The sequence below is a fragment of the Stegostoma tigrinum genome, chromosome 17, assembly GCF_030684315.1.
Source record: "Stegostoma tigrinum isolate sSteTig4 chromosome 17, sSteTig4.hap1, whole genome shotgun sequence".
Classification (NCBI taxonomy): domain Eukaryota; kingdom Metazoa; phylum Chordata; class Chondrichthyes; order Orectolobiformes; family Stegostomatidae; genus Stegostoma; species Stegostoma tigrinum.
This window is the reverse complement of record NC_081370.1, coordinates 36,763,217-36,790,797: the sequence shown is the minus strand read 5'-3', so window position 1 is coordinate 36,790,797 and position 27,581 is coordinate 36,763,217. Positions and strand designations below refer to the sequence as shown.

At 42.6% G+C, this 27,581-nt stretch overlaps 1 protein-coding gene and 1 long non-coding RNA gene across 3 annotated transcripts in view; one reads left to right on the top strand and one right to left on the bottom strand.

Moving 5' to 3' along the window:
- Positions 1 to 27,581, top strand: part of LOC125459330 (polypeptide N-acetylgalactosaminyltransferase 18-like) — a 222,732-nt gene that overhangs the window by 12,647 nt on the left and 182,504 nt on the right. The gene's annotated exons all lie outside the window — the stretch shown is intronic.
- The window catches only part of LOC132210689 (uncharacterized), a 90,945-nt gene that overhangs the window by 14,373 nt on the left and 48,991 nt on the right, over positions 1 to 27,581 (bottom strand). Inside the window, exon 2 of the long non-coding RNA XR_009446849.1 lies at positions 20,229 to 20,302. This is a non-coding gene — a long non-coding RNA (uncharacterized LOC132210689). The remainder of the gene's footprint in view (positions 1 to 20,228; positions 20,303 to 27,581) is intronic.

Genomic DNA, 27,581 nt, shown 5'->3' with positions numbered 1-27,581 from the left:
TGGAGGCAACACACCATCCTGGAGTCTCACTTGCAGCCACAGAAACACATATAGAGTCCCTGACTACCACCGCTTGGCTGCACTTTAGCCCTCGCTACTGTACAACAGAGCCAGCTGTAGTACCACAGTTCTAGCTACTGCTGTTGCCAGCCCCTGAGAAGCCGCTCCCAACAGTTCCAAAATGGTAGCTAAACACCAGCTGGTGATTCTGCTGTCAGTGTGTGGTTAAGCCTTGTCTCCAGACTGAGCACTTTCAATGTAATCCCTTTTCTTCTTCAAGTATAATCAGCTATTCCATTTTAAATCTCCAAATATTGCAAATGATGAATTAACGTTAACAGTCATTGCATATTGTCATCTGAACACTAGATGGCCACATGTTTGGATTAGCCTCTTGACATTATTCTTGTACTTTTTTTTAATGGTTTTTATCTTGAGGGTCTGAAAATCAAAACATCCAATTATTGTTGTGAATGAGTCGGAAAGGATTAATATTCAGTTGTGTCATTAGCACTGCCCACCATGATGATGCTGTGTGGATTTATGGGAAGAGCAGCTTACTTCACATCTGATCCTCCTCAAAGTCTCTGCAACAATGCCTTACCTATCAATGTAACATGTATCTAGTTGCTAACATTGCAATAAATTATATTTGTTAATTACCTGCCCCCCATAAGACAAAGCAGGCCCCACAGTTTCTTACATTTAAAGAGGATAATGGCAGCAACTTTCATCATGACCCGCAGCATATTAAGTGTAATGAGCTTGTGTGCTCATACAACAAACTAATTAAAATACTTTTTCAGATGCAACAACAGTGAGTGTCTCTCTTGGACTGGAATCACCATCTCAACCAGGGATAAGCTGAAAACTAAAGGACACAGCAGTTACAGAGCATTATTGATCAAACCTTTCCTTCTTGTTTGCAGCATATTTAAATTATAATTGAAGAAAAGAGGGACTTCCATTTGTACCTCTTTGCTCATAACCTCTAGGTGTTCCAGAGTGTTTTACAGCCAATTGAATATTTTTGAGGTTAGTCATTGTAATGAAGGGAAATGCAACAGACACATCACCCAGTAAGGTCCAAGGTACTGTAATGAAATAAATGATCAAATAAAATGTATTAGGTACTGATTTAGAGAGAAACGTTGAGACCAAAACCACTGAAGTTGTGGAAGTGGCACTTGAACTAAGACAAGCTACCCCAATGAGTCACTGTTTGACTCCAGTGTTTCATCCCATTGCAAACCAAGGAAGCAAACTTTTGATCAACATACTTTAAACTGTTAATATAATGAAAAAAGAATTTTATACTGTTTGTGTACTCCTCAAAGCTATTTTTCTGCCTTTCGAATTTTGTACATCAATCAATACATATAAAAATTCTGTTTCTCGGACACCAGAACCAATTCTCTGAAGATATAGGGTGAAAAGTTTTTCTTTTTTCAGGACTTGCTCAAGTGTCCATGAAGCCAGATGCAAGCTGGGGATCTCCTGATGAGATGATTCTTGAGATCTAGCTTAGTGTATCATATTCCATTACTCTATCCTATATCTCCTGGTCAAACAGCTATCGCTTCCCAATCATCAGTGTGTTTCTTACTGACCATTAGAAGCATTGAACACCAAAAAATAAGTGTCCAGACAATTATTTCAAAATTCCTAGAATTGTTTTCTAGTATTTTACTTGCTGCAAAGTCCTTAAGGTTAAGCTATTACTCTTGCAAGTTTGTCAAACCTATTCAGGGCATAAATAGTTTGATAATGCTTTCAGCAGCAAGAACTCATAAAGGAACAGATGTCACTGTAAAAGTTTGAGGGCATGGTTGGTCATGTATGAAACAAAATCAATCAAATTGAGAAAAAATTCTTAAACATGAGCTCAAGTTATTTTAGCTCTTGCTTCAGCCAGCAGTTGATTTATGAGGTACTGGTGTTGCAGCTCCCCTGCTTCTAAACAGCCCTTTTGTTTGACATGACCTGTTTCCCATTAAGTATGTCTCAGTCAGGGAGTAAGTGCTACATATCGAACCAGTCCCGGTCCTGGGGCTTCTGAGCTCTGACCATGCATTGGCACCCAACTTAAAATAGTAGGATTGCAAAGAAATTTACTCCACTGAAATAGGCCATTCGGCCCAACTGCTCTGTACAGTTGCTTATGCTCCACACAAGCTTCCTCCTACCCTTACTTCATCTCACCTCATCCAAGCAGGTGAATGATCTCAAGTCTATAATATATCAATACCAACTAAAACTGCAGCACAGGAACTTCAAACCTTGTCTTAAGAGGAACTACAAACACATTCCTGGGAATCACCTTGCGTGTACTGACTCATTCCCAGGGGTCATGTTATTGAAGGAATGCCCCCTGTAACTGTCAGAGTTCCTAGTTGTATTAGCAGTCTTATCCCGGGAATAAATAGATGTGACATTAGGGATCTTGTGTTCAGTATCTCTTTGTGACCTGATCAGGAAAATGCATCCATTGATTGACCTTAGTTCTGTTTTATCAGCTCCAGTAAATTAAAGCCATTACAGTTTGTATAGCAGTGGATCCTCTCAATAGAATAATGGTCCTGTCAATTATAAACTGTACTGGTTATCATACAGTATCTGGTGAGATTGCCAATGTTTCTATGACAATAGATATTATAACATGGCTACAGGACATTTTAACCAAGGACCTGCAGACTTTCCGAACACAAGCCAGGCAGTCACTAATAATTACATTAATCTTCTAATCTAGATGAGGTAATTGTATATGTTGTATTAACTATTGGGCCCAATGCACCACCTCATTGTGAACTAACTGTGGGACTACCCAATTATTGCCTTGATCACAGAATCACAAAATTGTTACAGTGCAAAAGAGGGCCAGTTGTCAGAGCATCCTAACATTGTGCTAATCTCTTGGCTCTTCTGAATAACCCCACACATTGATCCTATTTAAATTATCATGCAGGACCCGCTTAAATGCCTCAATTGAGCCTGCTTTCGCCATACTCTCAGGCAGTGTATTCCAGATCAAACCACTCACTGTGTCAGAGCTTTTAATCATCTTATACCTGCTTCATTTGCAAACTACTTTCAAAACGTGGCCCGCCAGTTCATCATCCTTTTACAATTCTGAACTGTTTCTCCCTATCTAGTCCAAAATCTTCTTGATTTTGAAAACTTCAATAATCTCTCTTAGTTTCGGAAAACATTCAAGGAAAACATTCCTAACTTCTTCAATCTATCCTCATAAACATAATGTTTCATTTTTGAAGCCATTCTCATAAACATCTTCCAAATTCTCTCCAATGCATTCACGTCCTTCCAAAAATAAAGCACCCAGAGCTGCTCTCAAGTCTACTCCACTGAATTCTAATCAGTGCCCTATGTAGGTTTAGTATAATCTCTCTGCTTCCTATTAGGGTCAGAGAGACATAGAGTCGTATAGATATACAACATGGAAACAGACATTTTGGTCCAACTTGTCCATGTCCACCAAATATCCTAAATAAATCTAATCCCATTTGCCAGCAATTGGCCCATATCCCTCTAAAACCTTCCTATTCATATGCCCATCCGGATGACTTTCAAATGTTGTAATTGTACCAGCCTCCAACACTTCCTCTGGCAATTCATTTCATATATGCACCACCCTCTGTATGAAAAAGTTGCCCCTTAGACCCCTTTTAAATCTTTTCTTTCTCACCTTAGACCTATGCTGTCTAGTTTTACTCTCCCCCACCCTGAGAAAAACACCGTGTCTATTTACCCTAGCCAAGCCATCCATGATTTTATAAACCTTTATAAGGTCACTCCTCAGCCTCCAATGCTCCAGAGAAAATAGCCCCAGTCTATTCAGCCTCTCCCTGTAGCCCAAACCCTCCAACCCTGGCAAAATGCTTGTAAATCTTTACAGCTTTAGAACATCTTCCCTATAACAAGGAGACCAGAACTGAACACATTATTCCAAAAGTGGCCTCATCAATGTCCTGTATGGCTGCAATATGACCTCCTAACTCCTATACTCAATGCAATGACTGAAAAAGGCAAGCATACCAAAAGCCTTCTTCACTCTCCTATCTACCTGTGACTCCACTTTCAAGGAACAATGAACCTGCACTCCTAGGTCTCTTTGTTCATCAATGCTCCCCAGGACATTACCATTATGTGTATAAGTCCTTGCTGATTTGTCTTTCCAAAATGCAGCAGCTCACGTTTATCTAAACTCCACCTGCCACTCCTTGGTCCATTGGTCCATCTGATCAAAATCCCATTGTGACTACTTGTTAACACCTGTAAGTTTGTGGTTACACATTATGGGGATTGTTTAGTATTCTCTACTTCAGTCTGCCTTATAACATATGTATTAAATAATTCGATACATTATGAGTTGCATGTTTTAAAAAGGCTTTAGGATACTGGCACCAGAATTAAATATTTTGGAGCATGGTCAATTCATGGAGATTGGAGATATTTGCCCTTAGGTACATAGGTCTCTTGAGCAGGAGTAGACAATGTAAGCCTTTGAACTTGCTGTACCATTCAGTGAGATCAGGGTTGATCTGTTTGTTGTGATCTCAACCGAAGTAGAGAATACTGAATAATCCTCAGAATGTGTAAACACAAACTTATAGGTGTTAACAAGTAGTATCATTCTTAACAGTAGAACGTTGACCACAACTAGTCAATCACCTTCCTGTAAGTCTTGGTACGACAAATTAAAATACCTTTATGGTGTATCAGATCAGATCTTTGCTAACTGTTTGTGTTGTGGTAATAAGCGTATTGTGTTTCTGTGTTGAACAGGACAACAACAAACCTGTTACCCAGCATTGGAGAGCTCATTGACTCACCGTGAGTTAGTGATATGTTATCGGTTTGGTGAGATGATAGCAAAATCGGGTTTGGGCATTGCTGAGTTATTGGATAATGTCACTGGACTATTAGTCCAAAGGCACAGCCTAATGCTCTGAGGCCTGGGCATTGCAGCTGGTGGAGTTTAAATTCATTAAACAAGTTTGCCTGGGAGCTTGAATCACACACTGTAAGTCAGGTCACAGCTTTATGTTGGCGAGCGTCCAATGCCTCAGTATTTATATGGTCAAATCGAGTTTCGAGACAGCGATAACCCCACAGTATTGATGGTGGGAATTCAGCAATGGAAATGCAGTAGAAAATTAAGGGGAGATGGATAGAATTCTGTCTTGCTGGAAATGATCATTGCCTGGCACTCATGTGGTATGAATGTCATTTATCAGCCAAGCCTGAATGTTGTCCAGGCTTTGCTGCACGCAGGCATCGATTTATTCATTATCTAAGGAACCAAGAATATTGTGGAATTGTCAGAGAACATCCCTAATTCTGACCCTACGATGGAAGGAATGTCTTGGATGAAGCTGAAGGTAGTTTGGCCCAGGGCACTACTGAGGAAGACTTGCAGTGATATCCTAGGGCTGAGATGATTGCCCTTCAATAATCACATTGTGTTACGAATGACTCCAAGCTGTGGAAGGTTTTCACTCTGGTTCTCATTGACTTCAGTTTCACTTTGACTCATTGATGCCACACTCAGTCATATGCCCCTTTGATATCAAGGACAGTCACTCTAAAGTCAACTGTGGAATCAGCTCCTTTGTCCATGCTTGGTTCAAGACTCTAACAAGGTCTGGAGCAAGTGGCCATTGGAAAACCCAAATCTTTGCGCAGATTGTTCCTGGGTATGTGCCACTTGACAGCATTGAGGATATCACTTCCCATCAGTTTGTTGATGATTGATGGGGCAGTGGTTGGCCAGAATGGATTTATTCTGGTTTTTGTGGCTTGGGCATTTCTGGGTAATTTTCCATGGTTTTTGTTTTAGTCCATTTGATGCCCGTATTGTAGCTTTACTGGAGCAGCATGGTCAATTCTAGAGCCCAGTAATGCAGCCAGCAAGTTGCCAGGAAATATGGTGATTTTTTTGATACTAACTGTCTGAGTCAAATTAGCTGAAGACTGGTATCTGTATTGCTGGGAATTTTAAGAGGAGGCCAAGATGGATCCTCTACTCAGTATTTCTGGATGAAGATAGTTGTAAATGCTTCAGTCTTGCATTTTTCACTATCATGTTGCACTTCCCCATCATATTTGTGTCGCTTCCTCTAGTTAGTTGCTTGATTGTCCATAATCATTCACTACTCAATGAGGCAGAACTGCAGCACTCTGATCTGTTCTGTTGGTTGTGGGATGCTGTGGTGTGCCACTCCCACTACTTAGCATGTATTTATTCCTGTATGTCAGCTTAGTAAGTTTGTGCCTCATTTTTAGGTATTACTTGGTGCAGTTCCTGGCATGTTCTCCTGCACTTTTCAATGTAACCAGAATTGATCTGCTGGTTTCAGGATAACAGAGTGAGTGAAGAGGCATGCAATACAGATTAGGCTCTAATGCAGTTGAGGTGGGGGGGAGGGGTGGTGGAAATAGCTGGTCATAGTGTCTGAGTATCAAAAGTTTGAATCTATAGTCCCACAAGTGTTGGCTTTATATATTTTTAAGATTGTAAGGATTTAAGTTAGATTTCTGGAGTGCACACAACTTTACTAACTCTCATTGGAATTGTTTCCAATTCCAGCCTGGGAACTGGGCTGGAAATCATAAGGCAGCAAGTCTAAAAGCCTATTAGCAAAAATACTATTTTTAATAGGAGCCTTGGAGACTGGATTTGAATGAGCACAGTATGAAATATTGCTGGTTAAAGTTCAAACCTATGTATTCTCTGATTTAACAACAGCAGTTGGAAGACGAAAAATTAGTGATTATTTTGCCCTTACTAATAATAGCTTCCTGTAGCATTTACTTACTTCATTTCTTTTAGTTCTCATCACTGTCTGTCAGATAATGAGGCTTCATTAGTGATGCACTATCAATGCATTGTTGTTGTGCTATTATCTCTAAGGATGATGCATGTACAATGCCTTCCATAATATTGGATTGAGACGGGTATTACAGAATGCTTGACATACACCATTCTCAGTCTTGGAAGAGACAGAGACAGCAGGCAACAAATATGATCTCAGTCACGCTTGCCCATGTAATGCTGAAGGAACTGAAACCAATATCTTGAATATTTAACTGCAAATTAGATTTAAGAGTTCACTTAGGGATAGGGGCTGCTCAGGTGACGAAAGACCCAAGATCCCCAATGCCTTCCATTGCTGCGGATCTCTGCAACTGCAATTTAGCTAGCCCCTCTCCTCGGCCCTATTCCTACATCTTTACAAAGTTTTCTCTTCAAGAGCTAATCCGATTTCCTTTCAAAAACCACAATTAAATATAACTCCACCTCTCGCTGCTTAAGATAGATTTTCCTCATGTTGCCATTGGTTCTTTCACTTAGCACCTTAAATCAGTATCCTCTGGCTATCGCCAATTTCATATGAGCGGAATGTAATCAACTTATCCCCTTCTCAATAACTTAGTTTTCCTTAAACTTTTTTTCTATTCAGTTAACATGCATAATAACACCCTTAGTTTGATATCTCAATAACGCATTCATCATATTCCATATAAGTTTAGAAAATAAAAGTCTAAGGAGTGACCTGGTGGAGGTCTTTATGATTATGAAAATGTTTGATATAATTATCATAGAAAGAATGTTTCGCTGTGAACAATGCCAGGACTAGCCATCAATATGATAATGGCTAATAAATTTAAAAGGAATTCAGGAATAACTTCTTTATTTAGAGGGCTAGGCAGGAGTGGTAGATTAAAAATGGTGAATAAATACAAGAGGGAAACAGAATAGAAGGTTTTGTTGATAGTCAGGGCAGGAGCTGGGATGGAATATAAACACCAAGTAGCTTGTTTTAGTGCTGCAAGCTCTCAATAAGTATATTGGGCCTAATTTGAACTCTATGTAGGTGAAAGAGTTCGGAATAGGGTAAAATCAGGCCGTATCATTTCTGTACGGTGTACACGTTTATTTTAGCAGAGTAGACTCACTTATGCTGCTATGAGGGAGTTTCATAAATGTAAATAGGATGAAATTATTTCATTGCCAGGAAGGAATAAAAAAACTTGCTTACACTGTGATCAGAAAAATCCTGAAACAACAGTGCACTAATTGGATACATATGGTAATTTTACACTGCTATTTTAAAAGCCCAGAATTTATGAAATGGTCATTCATTCTGCTGAAACTAAAGGCATTTTGCCACTTCCAGTAAAAGACTTGCAGTTGGGAATTGAGTGTTCAATGTTGTTATTAATCCTGGTGAGTACATTTTGATTTAATCCGCCCTATTGCCACCAGCTGATTGCATTATAGTGAGGAAAAAGTCCCCTGCATTTGGCACAGTCCTTGGCTTCCTGTTTGATTGTGTATTGCTATAAAGTCTGAACGCCACACTGTGATGATTCACAGAGGAATCATTATCATTTACCGCGCCCTCACACCACATGTTTAAAGGATGACTACTCATCCCGGGAAGTATTCTAATTTGATCCTTGCCTACTCTTTTTAAAGTTCACCTGTTGATGCCAAATTCAGGTTGCCCACATTAATTGTCCGCAGGTGGTAAAGATTAGATTAGATTCCCGACAGTGTGGAAACAGAACCTTTGGTCCAACAAGTCCACACCCCCCCTTGAAGCATCCCATCCAGACCCATCCCCCTATAACCCACATACCCCTGAACACTACAGGCAATTTAGCATGGCCAATCCACGTAGCCTGCTCATCTTTGGGCTGTGGGAGGAAACCGGAGTACCCGGAGAAAATCCATGCAGACACGGGGAGAATGTGCAAACTCCACACAGACAGTTGCCCAAGGCTGGAATCGAACCTAGGTCCCTGGTACTGTGAGGCTACAGTGCTAACCACTGAGCCACTGTGCCGCTCCAAATGGATTTCTTCTTGAAAGTAACATTTTGAGATGGCGCAGAGGAGGTATTTATGTTGTGATGTGTAGCATGTAGACATTAACAAACCCAGAGGCATCTTGTTAATCTCTACCATCCTTGTAGTCATATAATCGAATGATAAGGACGTTGTTGGCTGCTCTCTACAATCAGTAAGCCAGCACAGACCCAGATATAAGATGTGGAAAACTCCAAGTGGTTGAGAACTTTGAGAATTAAAGGGCCAAAATCATATATTCCTCCCTAACTCACTACACTCGTCACAAGATAGGATCACAAACTGAAAATTTATGAATGAAGGTGACAGAGCTAGATGAATTAAACCATTGTACTCTCAACGTTTAAGCAGTCAAATCCCACGGCATTTGCATTGCAACAATGACCTACTCTGGTGATAACAAATCAGTTAAGTACTTTAGTTAAAAAAAACGCTGAAGTATTTTCACAAATTAATTCTGCACCAAACATATCATATGGTTCTGTGACAAAACCTCCCATAACTTCTGATTGCTAGAAGAACATGAACAGCAGATGCATGGGAACCATCTACTCTAAATTTCCTCTGAATCATACATACCAACATGACTTAAGAAGTCACAACTGCCCCCAGAGGATCCCCCTCATTCTCACATATCACCCCGCCAACCTCTGGATACAATGTATCATCCTCCGACACTTCCGCCATCTACAATCTGACCCCACCACCCAAGCTATTTTTCCATCTCCACCCTTGTCTGCCTTCCAGAGAGACCACTCTCTCCGTGACTCCCTTGTCCACCCCACACTCCCCTCCAACCCCACCACACCTGGCACCTTCCCCTGCAACCGCAGGAGGTGCTACACTTGCCCCCACACCTCCTCCCTCACCCCTATCCCAGGCCCCAAGATGACCTTCCATATCAAGCAGATGTTCATGTGCACATCTGCCAATGTGGTATATTGTATCCATTGCACCCGGTGTGGCTTCCTCTACATTGGGGAAACCAAGCGGAGGCTTGGGGACCGCTTTGCAGAACACCTCTGCTCGGTTCGCAATAAACAACTGCACCTCCCAGTCGCGAACCATTTCAACTCCCCCTCCCATTCCTCAGATGACATGTCCATCATGGGCATTCTGCAGTGCCACAATGATGCCACCTGAAGGTTGCAAGAACAGCAACTCATATTCCACTTGGGAACCCTGCAGCCTAATGGTATCAATGTGGACTTCACAAGCTTCAAAATCTCCTCTTCCCCCACTGCATCCCAAAACCAGCCCAGCTTGTCTCTGCTTCCCTAACCTGTTCTTCCTCTCACCCATCCCTTCCTCCCACCTCAAGCCGCACCTCCATTTCCTACCTAACACCTCATCCCGCCTCCTTGACCTGTCCATCTTCCCTGGACTGACCTATCACCTCCCTACCTCCTCACCTACACTCTCCTCTCTACCTATCTTGTTTTTTCTCCATCTTCGGTCCACCTCCCCCTCTCTCCCTATTTATTCCAGTTCCCTCTCCCCACCCCCCTCTCTGATGAAGGGTCTAGGCCCGAAACGTCAGCTTTTGTGCTCCTGAGATGCTGCTTGGCCTGCTGTGTTCATCCAGCTCCACACTTTGTTATCTTGGATTCTCCAGCATCTGCAGTTCCCATTATCACTGACTTAAGAAGTGATCATTGTTCCTTTGGTAAAACTTGACAAAATGTGGGAACCGCCTCACTGTCAGTACTGCGGACCCACTATTGAAGGCAGGAAGTCAATATTAAAGTTGAAGACCACCTTTCTCAAGACCATCTAGAAATGGGCAATAAATGAGTCCATTGGCAGGGAGAAACATATGTCAAGAACGCATGTTATTTTTAAAAAGTTATCTTGCTTCTCTCTTGGGTGTTGTGGAGAGTTTGGAATTAGTGAGGGAAGTAATTGTTGATGTAAATGTGAAAACAAACTAATTGGTGGCAATTTCAGCAGGAGAAGACATGGGTGTTGTATTTAAGAAGTGGTGATGTCAACGATTTCTATCAAACAAGGATTCGGGGCTGTCAAAGATAAAAGCTGGTATCAGTTATATTGAGCCACACCCATTCAAATCCTGCACAAAACATTTAAACAAATCAACTCATTTAGACTATAAACACTTCAAATTCAGTCTTTTTAAAATTAATTCATGGGAAGTGGTTATCAGCAGCTAGGCCAATGACTATTGTCCGTTTCTGGCCAGGTTGGTTTTGGCCTGCAGTTTTTAAGAAGGATATTGTTGAAGAAGTTCCCACACTGCTGGGCAGGTGCCAATGTACTGGAACGTGTTGGCCTAAGACCTAGGTAGTTCTGGAGCATAAGACATCAGTATTATTGTTAAAACGTGGTCAAGGCCCATTGTCATTGCAATGCCCAGTGCTTTCAATCATTTCTTGAAATCACGTAGTGAACTGAATATAAATATTTGTGATGGTGAAGAGATCAGGAAGAGGCCAAGATGGGCCATCCACACAGAACCTTTGGCTGGAGATGATTACAAACACTTCAGCTTTGCGTTTGCCGTGTCTGTTCCTCACTCCTCAAATCCGAGTTGAAAATGGGGGGTGGAGTGGTGTTGGATGATTTCGATTCATATATGCATCACCTGTACAGCCTATTGTATTTTCCTTGTCAGACTCAGTTCTGTGAACGTTCCAAAATTAAAGTGTAGTCCGGGAGCAAACTCTTAGGGATTGAGAAGGTTTATGTGTACATTTGATACACCTTTTTAAAGAATGCAAGCTGCTAAGTTTATTTCTGTCATTTTCCTTACTCGTGAGTATTTATGGACATGTCATCTAAGGAATGGGAGGGGGAGTTAAAATGGCTCGCGACTGGGAGGTGCAGTTGTTTATTGAGATCCACCTGGGCCTCCTGCAGTGCCACAATGATGCCACCCGAAGGTTGCAGGAGCAGCAACTCATATTCCACTTGGGAACCCTGCAGCCCAATGGTATCAATGTGGACTTCGCCAGCTTCAAAATCTCCCCTCCCACCACTACCCAAAACCAGCCCAGCTCGTCCCCTCCCCCCACTGCATCCCAAAACCAGCCCAGCTCGTTCCCGCCTCCCTAACCTGTTCTTCCTCTCACCTATCCCCTCCTCCCACATCAAGCCGCACCTCCATTTCCCACCTACCAACCTCATCCCGCCCCCTTGACATGTCCATCCTCCCCGGACTGACCTGTCCCCTCCCCACCTATACTGTCCTCTCCACCTATCTTCTCCTTTCTCCTCTATCCATCTTCGGTTCACCTCCCCCTCCATCCCTATTTATTTCAGAACCGTCTCCCCATCCTCCTCTCTGATGAAGGGTCTAGGCCCGAAGCATCAACTTTTGTGCTCCTGAGATGCTGCTTGGCCTGCTGTGTTCATCCAGCTCCACACTTTGTTATCTCGGATTCTCCAGCATCTGCAGTTCCTATTATCTCTTCCTCCCTATTCCTTGCTTCCCTTTATGTTGAAAATCATGATCTAGAGTCATACAGCATGGAAACAGACCGTTTGGTCCAACTTGTCCAAACATCCCAATCTGATCTGGCCCCATTTGTCAGTAGTTGACCCTTATCCCTCTAAATGCTTCCTATTCATATACCCATCCAGGTGACATTTAAATGCAGTAATTGTACCCACCTCCAACACTTCCTCTGGCAGATCAATCCATCACACGCATCATCCTCTGTGTGAAAAAGTTACTCCTCAAGTCCCTCTTATATCTTTTCTCTCTCACTTTAAACCTCCACCCTGTGAAAAAGACTCTGGCTAGTTGCCTTATTGATCCCCCTCATGATTTTATAAACATCTATAAAGTCACCCCTCAGCCTCTGACACTCCTGGGGAAAAAGCCCCAGCCTATTCAGCTCCTCCCTCTAGCTCAAACCCTCCAACATCCTTGTAAATCTTTTCTGTGCCCTCTCAAGTTTAACAATATCCTTCCTGTAGAAGGGTGAACAAAACTGTATGCAGTACTTTAAAAGTGCCCTCACGGGTATCCCGTACAGCCGCAACATGATGTCCAAACTGCTACAGTCAATGCACCCACCAGTGAAGGCAGGCATACCAAATACCTTCACCAACCTGTCTTCCTGGGACTCCACTTTCAAGGAACTATGCAACTGCACCCCAAGGTCTCTTTATTTGGCAACACTCCCAGTTCCTTACCATTAAGTGTATAAGCCCTTCCCTGATTTGCCTTACCAAAATGCAACACCTCACATTTAACTCCATCTGCCATTCATTGGCCACTTAGCCCAATTTGATCAAGATCCTATGTATTCAATGATAATCTTCTGCACCCACCACTACATGGTCTATCTTAGTATTATCTGCAAACTTACGAACCATTCCTCCTATATGCACACCCAAATCATTTATACAATTGACAAAAAGCAGTTGATCCAGAACCAGTCCTTGCGGTACACCATTCGTCACAGACTTCCAGTCTGAAAAGCCAATTTTGTTTCCAATCAGGTAGTTTCCCTGGATGCCATGTGAACTAACCTTGCTAACCAGTCTAACATGTGGAACCTTGTTGAATGTTTTGCTGAAATCCATGGAGACAATGTATACTACTCTGCCTTCACCAATCTTCCTGCCACCTCTTTGGAAAACTGAGTCAAGTTAGTAAGACACAAAGCCATGATAACAAAGTATGGAGCTGGATGAACACAGCAGGCTAAGCAGCATCTTAGGGGCACAAAATCTGACGTTTCGGGCCAAGACCCTTCATCAGGAATGGGGGATGGGGAGAAGATTCTGAAATAAATAGGGAGAGAGGGGGAGGCAGACCGAAGATGGGTAGAGGAGAAGATAGGTGGAGAGGAGAGTGTAGGTGGGGAGGTAGGGAGGGGATAGGTCAGTCCGGGGAGGATGGACATGTCAAGGAGGCGGGATGAGGTTAGTAGGTAGGAAATGGAGGTGTGGCTTGAGGTGGGAGGAGGGAATAAGTGAGAGGAAGAACAGGTTAGGGAGGCGGAAATGAGCTGGGCTGGTTTTGGGATGCAGTGGGGGAGGGGAGATTTAGAAGCTTGTGAAGTCCACATTGATACCATTGGGCTGCAGGGTTCCCAAGCGGAATATGAGTTGCTGTTCCTGCAACCTTCAGGTGGCATCATTGTGGCACTGCAGGAGGCCCAGGATGGACATGTCGTCTAAGAAATGGGAGGGGCAGTTGAAATGGTTTGCGACTGGGAGGTGCAGTTGTTTATTGCGAACCAAGAGTAGGTGTTCAGCAAAGCAGTCCCCAAGACTCCACTTGGTTTCCCCAATGTAGAGGAAGCCACACCGGGTACAGCGGATACAGCATACCACATTGGCGAATGTGCAAGTGAACATCTGTTTGATGTGGAAAGTCATCTTGGGGCCTGGGATAGGGGTGAGGGAGGAGGTATGGGGGCAGGCGTAGCACTTCCTGCGGTTGCAGGGGAAGGTGCCGGGTGTGGTAGGGTTGGAGCGGAGTGTGGAGCGGACAAGGGAGTCACGGAGAGAGTGGTCTCTCCGGAAGGCAGACAAGGGTGGAGATGGGAAAATAGCTTGGGTGGTGGGGTCGGATTGTAGATGGCGGAAGTGTTGGAGGATGATCCGTTGTATCCGGAGGTTGTTGGGGTGATATGTGAGGACTGGAGGGATTCTCTTTTGGCGGTTATTGCGGGGGCGGGGTGTGAGGGATAAGGTGCGCGAAATGTGGGTGACACGGTCGAGGGCGTTCTCGACCACTGAGAGTGGGATGTTGCGGTCCTTGAAGAACAAGGACATCTGGGATGTGCGGGAGTGGAATGCCTCATCCTGGGAGCAGATGTGGTGGAGGCGAAAGAATTGGGAATAGGGGATAGAATTTTTGCAGGAAGGTCGGTGGGAAGAGGTGTATTCCAGGTAGCTGTGGGAGTCAGTGGGCTTGAAATGGACATCGGTTTGTAGGTGGTTGCCTGACTTGGAGACAGAAAGGTCCAGGAAGGCGAGGGATGTGTTGGAGATGGTCCAGGTGAACATAAGGTTGGGGTGGAAGGTGTTGGTGAAGTGGATGAACTGTTCGAGCTCCTCTTGGGAGCATGAGGTGGCGCCAATACAGTCATCAGTGTAACAGAGGAAGAGGTGGTGTTTAGGGCCAGTGTAGGTGCGGAAGAGGGACTGTTCCACATTTTTAGGACATTTTTCCAACCCCACCATTGTCTGCCTTCCGGAGAGACCACTCTCTCTGCGACTCCCTTGTCCGCTCCACACTCCCCTCCAACCCCACCACACGCGGCACTTTCCTTGCCACCGCAGGAAGTGCTACACCTGTCCCCACATCTCCTCCATCACCCCCATCCCAGGCCCCAGATCTTCTGGCATCTCACCCACAGCTAACGATGATACAAGTATCTCAGCAAGGGACCCAGTAATATTTTCCCTAGCTTCCCACAAAATTCTGGGATGCACCTGATCAGGTCCCAGAGAATTATCTACCTTTATGCCCTTAAGACCTCCAGCCACTCGTCTTCTGTAATACAAACTCTTTTCAAGGCATCACTGTTTATTTCCGCAAGTTCCCTGGCTTCAATGTTCTTCTCCACAGTAAATACTGATGCAAAATATTTGTTTCTTTATCGCACCCATCTCCTGTCGTTCCAGAATATCATCATTCCTTCTTCACTGATGGGTCAAAATCCTGAAAACCTCTCTCTAACAGCACTATGGACACAGTTTTGTCAAATGGTATGCTGTAGTTCAAGAAGGCGACTTACCACTATGTTCTCAAAGGCAGTTGGGGATGGATAATAAATTCTGGCCTTACCAGAGACACCAACGTCTTTTGAATGAATTTTAAAAAACTTATTTAATGCACCGTTGCCTTCTTACAAAACACACAGAAGGGGGACGCTTCAAATGTCACCTCTGTCCAAGTAGAATTATATATTTAATTCACTAGATAAGCCTTTTAATGTAGCTTGCTTCAAATGAACAGTGGGTAATCACAGACCCTTGCTGGGCTCTGCAGTCCCTGACCTGTGAGTATTCCAAGCAGGGGTGGACTGGCTTTCCACATGCACTATGCTAGATCAATGGTTAAATTTAAAACTAAGATTGAGATATTTTTGTTTAACCTAGGTATTATGAGTTATGGGCCAAAAGTAGACAGTTATTTCTTGGATCAATTAAAATCTCATTTAGTAATGAACTGCGCTCAAGAGGTTGAACACCATGTGCTTTTCTTGCATTCCTGTGGAATTTTAGGTGGCATGGATACGGGGTACTCATGAAGAGGGAACAATGACCAAAGGATATAGGGCACTGGTTGTAATATAAAGGTTTACAAAGATGCTGCTTGGCCTGCTGTGTTCATCCAGCTCCACACTTTGTTATCCCTACATTAATATGTAGGTAAGATATTCCAAACCATCTGTGCAGTAAGACCACAAGGCTACTAAAACTATCTAGAAACTGTGCGAAGTCTTGTCTTACATATTTAGAGGACAATGTCCAATAAAAGGTAGTGTTTACCTATAATTCTGCATCAACTCTGGACTCAGGCATAACTAGTCAACATTGACAAATGATGATAATAAGCAAACAATAAGCAATGGAACATGTGAATCAGGAGCACGAGTAGGCCATTCAGCCCCTCTAGTGTTCAAAAAATTCACAGCTGATCTGAATGTTGCCTTAACAGTACATTCCCACCTAACCCCATTAAACATTGTTCGTCAAGAATCTATCTACTTCTGCCTTCAAAGTATTTAATGACTCTGCCTCTCTTTGTGCAAAGAGAATTAAAGACTCAGGATTGGCTGAGTTAAAAAGAAACACTTCATCAGAGTTTTTCTATTTGTCAAAATATGATCGCTAGTTCTAGCTCCTCTCACAAGGGGCAACATCCTATTATCATGCACCCAGTCAAGTCCCCTCAGGATTTTATATGTTTCAGTAAGATATGTTTAATTCTTTTAAACTCCAGTGGATATAGCCTGTCCAATCTTTCTTCGTAAGACAATCCTCTCATCTCAGCTGTCAGTTGTGTGAACCTTCCCTGAACTCCTTTTGATGTATATACATCCTTTCTTAAATAAGGAGACCAAAACTGCACATAGCAATCCCAGTGTGGCCTCACCAATGAACAATACACATTTAATTTTATCTTCAATTACCTCTAAAATAAACAACACTCATTTTGCCTTCCTAATCACTTGCTGTACCTACAATTTTTTGTGATTTATGTACCTGCAACTCCAGACCCCTTGATACCTCAGAACTCTGTAATTTCAGTCTATTTAAATTTCATGGCAGATTGAATTTGAATTCAATTTTTAAAAATCTGTAATTAAGAGACTAATGATGACCATGTATCCATTGCAGATGGTTGGTAAAGCCCATCTGCTTCATTAATGTCCATTAGGGAAGGAAATCTGACATCCTTACCTGGTCTGTCCTACATGTAACTGCAGACCCACAGCAGTATGGCTGACTCTTAACCACCCTCTGGGATGAGCAATAACTGCTGGCTTAGCCAGTGATCCCCTCATCACATGAATAAAGAAAGAAATGTGAATAGTGTGCAAGGCTATGAAGAAAGGGCAGGAGATTAGTATTAAATCACGATGTTCCTTTGAGATCCAGTATAGACATGATGGACCAAATAGCCTCCTTCTGCCCCATCAAACTTGTTTGATTCTGAGATTTTTTATGAGCTCTTCACAATTCACTTTACTCCCCCTACTCGTATCATCAGCAAATTAAACAACCATGCATTCAGTTCCTGCATCCAAATCAGTAATAAAATAAATTTACATTATTCAGGCTCTAACACTGATCCAAAACAGACATTGCTGCCAAATGTCATTCATGGATTAGTTAACACACCACACAGCCAGAGTCAAAACAGAGACTGTCTTACTATTGGGGCCTAATCTTCTGTTATCCGATGGAGATATTAATTATTAGGGCTGGCACTGGATGCTGACATGCCAGTATGATAGAGAGGACCATAGAATACTATATTTTCTGTATTGTGTGTGGGCTTCCTTATCAGTGAATTCACATTATTGTGAAGGGAGTTAAACAGATTGTGTTTGCAAGCTTTTTCTGACTCTTGTTTAAATATGTTTGTGAATTTTCTTGAAAGGTATTTTTTAACCAAATATTATTACTACTTCATATTATGCCATCACTGTCCAGTGCAATGCTCTATCTGTAGAACTCCCACATTGTAAATATTATATGATCTATTTCTTTACACAGCCTCCATTTGACTTGACCACAATAAAGGTTTGGAATCACCCAACATTCAGTTAATCCTTCATAACACATGAAGTCATAATTAATTTAATTTTGACAACTTCAGGCATACATTTCCAGATTTTGTTCTGGGATCTGTGCATTGATATTTTATTTGACAGATTGATATCAAAATTCATTCACCCCAATTGGAATTGCACAACAGTTGATTTCTGCCCACCCTCCCAATTCCAGATCATCAGAACACTAACAAAGCAAAATCCTAATGGCTCATTCGCATTGTTAAGCCCCCAACGACCTAGAATGTGAAGCCAATTTAGGGCAGGTTTATTTTCACAAAGCGAAACGCCCATTAGAAACATTATTTGAAAAGGAGAATACCTGTGGATACTGGAAACATGAAGTAAAAACAGAAAATGCTGGAAATGCTGAGCAGATTATGTCACTACTTGTGGAAGGAAAAACAGACATTGGCTGAGATCTGTTACCTTCTATTAGAATTATAAAAACGTAGAAATGAGCAAATGGTAGCGGGGACAAGGACATAAGGAGAGGCTGGAACAGAGCGCCAAGTCTGGAGACATTGAACAACATAAGTTTGTCCTCCGGGGCCAAAGGAAAGTATAATGGGGCAGGAAAATAAGCAACAAAATAAAAATGTCTCTGGAGCAGAAGGTTAACTGAAAGTTAGAAAAAAAAGGAACATGAGGAAAAAGGAAAGAAAAAACCTTTCAGAGGCACAGGCATGGAGCAATGAGATGAATAAGCTTCCTCTGTACTGTAAAATAATGATTACATGTGTAACTGAAAGAAATACTCATCGATGTTTCTTCCTAATAAATTGGTTTTAGTTTTCAGTTCCTTGAAATCCCTCATTTGCAGTTGTAAAACACTTCAGATTGGAGCAGAGATAATAGGAACTGCAACCAGCCCAGCTGGTCCCCGCCTCCCTAACCTGTTCTTCCTCTCTAAGCTAACAAAGTGTGAAGCTGGATGAACACAGCAGGCCAAGCAGCATCTCAGGAGCACAAAAGCTGACATTTCGGGCCTAAACCCTTCATCAGAGAGGGTTCTTCCTCTCACCTATCCCCTCCTCCCACCTCAAGCGCCACCCCCATTTCCTACCTACTAACCTCATCCCGCCCTCTTGACCTGTCCATCCTCCCTGGACTGACCTATCCCTCCCTACCTCCCCACCTACACTCACCTCTACTGGCTCCATCCCCACCTCTTTAACTTGTCTGTCTCCTCGCCACCTAAATTCTCCTCTATCCATCTTCGATCTGTCTCCCCCTCTCTCCCTATTTATTTCAGGGCGGCATGGTGGCTCAGTGGTTAGCACTGCAGCCTCACAGCGCCAGAGACCCGGGTTTGATTCCAGCCTCTGGTAACTGTCTGCGTGGAGTTTGCACATTCTCCCCGTGTCTGCGTGGGTTTCCTCCATGTGCTCCGGTTTCCTCCCACAGTCCAAAGATGTGCAGGCTAGGTGGATTGGCCGTGCTAAATTGCCCCATAGTGTTCAGGGATGTGCAGGTTATAGGGGGATGGGTCTGGGTGGGATGCTTCAAAAGGCGGCGAGGACTTGTTGGGCTGAAGGCCCATTTCCACACTGTAGCGAATCTTCAGAACCCTCCCCCTCCCCCATTTCTGTTGAAGGGTCTAGGCCCGAAACGTCAGCCTTCCTGCTCTCTCCACTTTGTTATCTCAGATTGGAGCAGTTTGGAATGCAAACACCAACACAGACTCTTTGGACTGTGTATTCTGTTTGTAATTTCAGAGACCCAGCACAAACACTCTGCAGTGAATGGAAGAACATTTGATTCTGTGATGTAGTGTTAGCTTTAGCTCAGATAGCGGCACTTTGCTTCTGAGATGTAAGGTTCCGGGTTTAAGCCCTACCCCGGTACTTGAGATGAAAACAAGCCCTCAGGACTGTACTGAGAATCTGCTGCCCTGTCAGAGAGGCAGAGTTGAGGGCACATTGAATTGTTGGAGGGACAGTGCTGAGGGAGCACTGCATTGTTAGATCTCTTGTCAGAGATGCTGATGTTAAATTGAGATCGTGTGTGCCCCCTCATGTTCCTTGTAAAGGATCTTGTGGCTGTGATTTTGGAAGTAAGAACACTAACCCCATCAATGTTTATCCCTCAGTCATCATCACTTGAAGTTCTTTGGACGACAGAAATTGCAGACCTGACAGCATCTGTGGAGAGAGAACACAGTTAACATTGAGTCCAGAGATCCTTCTTCAGAAATGATAACAGCTCAGAAAAGGTGGTATTTATTCTAATTACAGAGGGTCAGTGTGGCAGAAAAAGTGCGTGAATAACTCTTCTTCCTGTGTTGTATGCAAACTGGCTGCCATATTTCCTATAATTACTACAGTATCAATTAGGGGTAAGCCCTCTACTCGTTTCTCCACAGAAAATGATCTGGCACATTCCACCTTCATGGTTTGCGACAGCTTCCCATTTTCAACTTCAGTGAGAAAGACAATCGAGGAATGAAGTGGCCACATTAAATGGCCCTCCTCATGTGTCCTTAAAGGAAACACAAATCCTCTTCCTGTAGGATCCTAAGCAGCCCTTACCTCTAAACTTCTAGCTGTTCTGCCATCACCACCAAATATGTAGTGGTTCTGCAGTTGTGCATGACTCATTACTGTGAGTATGAGATCCTTATCTTGTCTTGGGATGACTTGGAAACGGGCACAGGTGTCTGTGGTTTCAAACTACCCCATTCCTGCAAAAAAAATCAAAGGCTCCCTTCAATGGAATTGACTCAGAGCCCAGTGGTGAAGTTAAATCGCAGGCGAACAGACTCTCCTTTTGAAGTCAGAGTGGGGAAACTGAACATAGTGCAAGATGTTAAATCTCCTGTGTGTGTCAGAGCATAATTACATACTTACATATCTAAAATTTGGATTGATGCAGCTCCATTTAGAAATGTTCACTGAAAGTGACTGAGAATGTAAAAGGGGCAGTCCAACATCATGGCAGACTAAGATCCTTGCATTTCTATAGCACCCTTCAGAATCTTAGGATATCCCAAGGTGTATGTAATGGCTCTAATGGCAATGAGCACTTTTGAAGTGAAGTCGCTGTTATAATGTAGGAAGCATGGAACCAACTTGCACACTGCAAGATTCCACATAAAGTGATGAGATAATGATTGGTGATGTTGGTTAAGGATTTAAGGTATGCCAGGACATTGGTGAAAACTCAACTACCATTCTTTGATATCATGCTATTGGATTTTCTAGGACCTCAGTTAACGTCTTGTCCTTTTCTTTAGTGCTTCTTTAGTACTGTCTTCCACGATGCTGTGCTCCCTATGTAATGTCACTCTAACTGCGTAACGTTACCTTGGCATTGCCCCTCCAAGAGCGCAGTGGGACCCCGTATGGTAGGATCCTACTGACAACGCAGAATTGGCTCAATACCTTCACTCCAAAAGTGCAGCCTGTAATCCTTCAGTAATGCCTTTCCAACAATGCAAAGCTCCCAAAGTACTGTTCCTGTGACAGCGCAACACCCCTTCAGTAGTACCCCTCTGAGAGAACAGTGTTCCTTCAGTCACGCCATTTCAATGTTTCAGGACTCCAGTACAGTCCCTCTGACAGTGCAGGATTCTCACAGCATTGTCCTGCTGACAGTGCAGGATTCCCATAGCATTGTCCCTCTGACAGGGCAGGATTTCCACAGCATTGTCCATCTGACAGTGCAGGATTCTTACAGCAATGTCCCTCAGACAGTGCAGGATTCTCACAGCAATGTCCCTCAGACAGTGCAGGATTCCCATAGCATTGTCCCTCTGACAGGGCAGGGTTTCCACAGCATTGTCCCTCTGACAGTGCAGGATTCTCACAGCAATGTCCCTTTAACAGAGCAAGATTCCTACAGTACTGTCCCTCAACAGTGCAGTGCAGTCAAGGGAAAAATGAGGGCAGACACTGTGGGATGTATTTCTAAAGTGAATGTAAGTGCAGATGCACCTGGGTATGCCCCATTTGTCTCATTGTGCTCATGTTGATTCTTCGACAGTGCCGTCCTGTACAACCTCCCCTGCAGCTTTTCAAATCTATCACAGCATGGACCGTTTGCTTCTTTTATAACTTTCCTCTGGATCTCATGCATCCTTGATTTAACTGTGTTTTCAGACAGCTGGTACCTAAGGTCCCTGGCATTGTCTGTCATTTTATTTCAGTCTCCTTGTTTAATACATTCCTCAAAACCTGTTGACCAAGCTTTTGATTACCAATCCCAGTGTCTCCTTAAGTGGCATGGAGTTGAATTCTCATGTAGGACTCACGTGAAACATCTTGGGATGTTTCACCAAATTAAGAGTGCTGTATAAAAACACCTTGTTACTTTCAGCCTGTTACACATATCCTCTCACTCTGGTGGAACAGCAGTTAAATTTACAATGTCTAGTTCCTAAGATGTATGCAAGTGTCAACTGTCCAGATATCACTAGCTTTGAAGTGGAGAGGATTTTTTAAACTTGTGCCCTCCTGTGTTTCAGAGACGGGTTCTGTGAGAGATTTGGAAAGGTTCCTTAATGCTGTGGGCTTTAATTCCTTGGCCATTCTCCTCCAGAAATCACAGTGTGGGATCAGTCTTGTAAAGCACATTTTATTACACTTGTCAGGATCATTACTTACAATGTGGGAAGATATGTTTAAAACCCAGGATCTTCATTTTTAATGTTGTTGGCTGTCTCCCTAGAAGCAGTGATAAAAGCAAATCTGCTGAAATATCTCTACAACGGGCTACCCTAGACTTCAATATTGATGGGAGTAAAGAAAATCTTTCTGCTATCAATACTGACATATTGCTATGCTTGATCACACTACATCCTCAAAGATTGTTCCATATTTATGGAAATCAGATTACTCTTATCAAGGAAATTGTCATAAAGAGAGAGAGGGGGGGAGAGAGAAAGAGAGAGAGAGAACAGAAATACATAAACATGAGGACAGAGGGACAAAACTCATACAATGCTTACATAAGATAGAGATAGAAAAACGGATACACACAGACACACACACACACACACACACACACACACACACACACACACACACCTACAGAAAGACATACAAGCACACGACCCAGTAACAGAGAGATAAGACACACACACAGGGACAAAGACAGAGAAATGGAAAGACATACAAACAGAAAAATTAGGGACGTAAACTGAAAGGTGGGAGAGAGCAAAAAAGACTTACAGATAGAAACAAGGAGCAGGTGGAGGAATGTGCATATGAAGACAAAGGCAGATGAAAGGGCAGAGATACATGTATGGAGAGTGACATGCAGAAACAGAGAACTCAGGGAAAGAGAGAGTGAGAGGGGACAGATCTGACTTGTATACAGCTGCTCTTGCGTTTCCTGTGTGAGAGGTCATGTTTTATTTGGATGACAAACAATCAGTTTTCACAGGCAATCATGAAGAGGAATTTAACTGGCCTGTTTGATGCATTTGCGGCTATTTGTTTGTGCTTTACAGTTTGATGTTGTAGTTATTTTTCAAAAAAAGTGCAAATATCTCTTAGGAGAGGCAACATTTACCAGTCTGTTTTCAAAATGGTCAATGCAGAGAGGACTGATTTACTGGGTAAAATCCAGATTGTGCTGATTCCTTTCATGCTTCTCCATCTGTCGAACTGGAAAATTCAGAAACCAGCTTGTAATGTTTAAAATTGACAGACAGCAAATTAAAACATTTTATTTTAAATTAGTTCTGTTTGATAATGGGGTCAATTAGCTGAACTGCTGGCTTGCAATGCACAGTGACAGCAACAGTGTTGGTTTCTGCATTAGCTGAGGTTACCATGCAGACTTCTCCTTCCCACCCTTACCCCTTGCCTGGGGTATGGAGAACTTCAGGTCAAACCACCACCAGCCGTCTCTCTCTCTCTCTCTCTCTCTCTAATACAGCCCAATGGTCTGTAAGACTATGGTATGAAAATGACTATGAACATATGAAATGCTTAAAAGTGAGGATTTTATGCGCCGGTTATATTGAGTGGGTCATGTAGAAAGATGTTTCATGGGATTGTGTCCTCACTTACCTCCAGATCAGGAGGTTTAATGTTTGAGACTTGAGTGTGATAATCTGGGTTTATTATCATGTTACTGAGGGAGTGCTGCAATGTCAGAAATGGTGTCTCTTGGTTGAGATGTTAACCTTTGCCTAATTATTGGATGTAAATGATCTCAAAAGCTCTGTTGGAAGGGAGAGAAATGTTACTATTTATTCCTCAACTCACAACATGTTATTCACATCCACCCTTCTTGAAGGGGACAGTGCAGAGGCCGCTTTATCTTACATCCAACTTGCCCTTTACCTGCCCACCCAGCATTTGATAGCTACATTGTAGATGAAGCTTTACCCTATACCTGCTGTACCTATCCTGGAAAACTTTGATGAGACAGTATAAACAACAGGAACTTTCCTCTGTACTTAACCAGTGCTGTTCCTGAAATAACAGCAGAATGTGTTTGAAATTTTCCGAAGATCTGGCAGCAACTATAGAGAGAGAACATGGAGTTAACATGGAGTTGAATACAAAGACTTCTTCAGAGCATGCTGTAACTACCCATGGAGTTTGTGATGAGTCAGAGGGACCTTTACAGAAAAGGACACCAGATGACAGTTTGTCTTCCCATACACTTTGACCTTTAAGAGTGTTTGATGATTTTTTTTGCAAGTGACATTTAATTCATGTTTGATGCAGAAGTGGAATCATATCCACCAGAATGCTTAAGAATTCTCTAAGCTCATTGGACTGGAGATTCTTCGTGTAGTGTAACAACGTCAGGCTTGTGGATCTCAGAGAATATGATTTCCCTGATTGGATCAGGTTAACAGCCCCAGTCAGGGAGCCCTGGCTGACAGGTAAGAACAAGAATGTCAGCTATTCTGTTCACTCTGAGAAATGGCTCTGAGGGAGCTGGATCAATGTCAAGATTCACCATATATAAATAAAGGGTGATTTGGTGATGGGATACCGGCCTCTGTGGAGTTATTTCAGTGGTGACAAGAGAACAGCATGCTCCTGAAGAATTTTGTTTGCAACATTCATCTTTGATTTGGGGTAAGCTTTTCTGGCATCATGTCTTTATTTGGGAAGTTTAACTTGTTTGATTATGCTATCGAAGACTGGCCCCAATGTGTGGAAAAAATGTTTTTTTTCTGGGCAAATGACATTGGGGCAGATGAAAAGCAACCAGTAATTTTCCTGACAGCTTGTGGACCCACAGCTTTTTTGGTTATTAAGAACCTAACTTTTCCTGAGGGACCAGATATCAAAACCTTTCAAGACTTGATGGATTTAGTTAAGGAATATTATGACTCCAAAAGTCCTCCAACTCTGAGATGCAATTGGTTACACTCAACAATTTGAGTACTGGGGAATTTGTATCAGACTCAACAGCAATAGAGTCCTACGAGGCCTGAACTGAGCAAGACAACTCCTAGGTTGGTACCCAGCAGAGTACACACCCTGGAGAGTCCAACTATATCTGGTTTGAAGCAGTTAAATTGTTTAGCAACATCCAAAGCAGAACCAATAAAAACAAACATCTGATTGAACGGTTGGCCAGTTCTGATGGAAGTCAATATTGGCGCAGGCATTTCAGTGATCGCAAAACAAGTCTTTAACAAAATTTGCTCTTGACTCTAACCCTTAAGTTTGCACAAGATCTTGGCTAGATTGAGAACCTATACGAAGGAACATTTACAGATTAAGGATACAGCTTCAGTTCTGGTCTCTAATGAAAAGCAGTTGGTTCAATTACCATTGATTGTAGTAAAAAGGCTTGGACCCAGGCTTGATGGTGTAAAATTGGTTGAGAAAGATTCATCTTGATTGGCTGTACAGTTTTTGCTTTAAAAAGTAGCTGCCACAATGTAGTCCTAATTAAAATCCTGGAAGATTTTCAGGAAGGTCGAGAAACCAACAAAGGTCTTAAAAGAAAGGAGTGGTGCAAACATTGATAGAGTAAGTGGGGGAAGGTGTTTGAGGAGGTTCAGTTGTGTAATTAAAACAGCTTTCAAACTGAAGATATAACTAAGGTCTGGATTTGCTAGTGTTCTTGGAGAGATGGAGGTAGGGGCAGGGAATGGTTTTGGTGGCTGCTTTGTGTTCAGAATCACGTTCATTGTTTGCAGCTACTGTAGCCTTCAAGAGTGATTGTAAGACCATGGCCAGGTTAGATTTAACCTTTAACCTCACATGCTTAATTCGGGAGTATAGTGAAAGTGACAAGTGCGTAGACGAGAGAGAGAGAGAGCAAAAGAACAAAAATAACAAAAGACTGAGAGAGCGTTTCTATCACAGGTATCTCTCCAAGAACAGTCTGAATGAGATTAGGTGCTTTGATGGAGTTAATTATATTCTTGTAGACATTAGACACTTTGATGAAAATTGCAATACCTTATTTACATTTAATTACTTAATTATATAATTACTTGGAGTTGCTATGGATACAGAAGTATAACAGAGGAAATATTAATCACACAAGGTCTCACCTCGTGAAATGTCTGGAGCACAATAGGCAGCTTGAGTTATAGTGCACATGGTAACTTCCCTTTCTTGTTCAACATGACTGTTCTTGCACTAACCTGACACATTGAATTGTATCAAAGACACTCTAGGATCTCAGTGTTATCTGATTTGGAACTACAGTGAATGTTGGAGATTCATCAGCCTTGAGAGCATGCACCAATCTCATGGACACTGTGATGTAGATATCTTGTGCTGCTCTGTTTATCAATAAAGGTTATTAATTAGATGTCAAAAAGTCCTGGTCCTTGAATTACTTACACTGAGAGATGAAAGAATACTGAAGATCCTGAGAAAGGAACACCAGTAAAGGATGACAAGACAGACTGGTCTAGTGGACTCAGGTATAGCAAGAACTGCAGATGCTGGAGTCAGAGACAATACAGTATTGAGCTGGAGGAAGTAGCAAGCCTGAAGAAGGGTCTCGAACTGAAACATCAACTTTCCTGCTCCTCTGATGCTGCCTGGCCTGCTGTGCTCCTCCAGCTCTGCACTGTGTTGTCTAGTGGAATGTTGTGATCTTGGTGTATGCCTCTGACCACTTGCGAAAATTCAGCAATCCTCCATTTGGGTCCATTCCAGGACCTGTGCGCAATAATCTAGGCTGACATTCCCAGCATGATACTTCAGGACTGTTGCAACATCCGAGTTGCCACATTTTGAATGAAACATTAAACTTCACCACCTACCATGGTGGGATTTGAATTTATAACCACAGAACATTTTCCTGGTGTCATAGATTACTGGTCCAGTTACATTAGCACAACACCACTATTATCGTTAAGTGCTGCCTTAACTGTTTGGCTTTTTCTGCTGAATTTTTTCCAACAGTGAAATGAGAATGCCCAGTCTGTCTTAGCAACATTAGTGGTACAAATGAGCATGGTGAGAATAGTAACTTCATTTACAT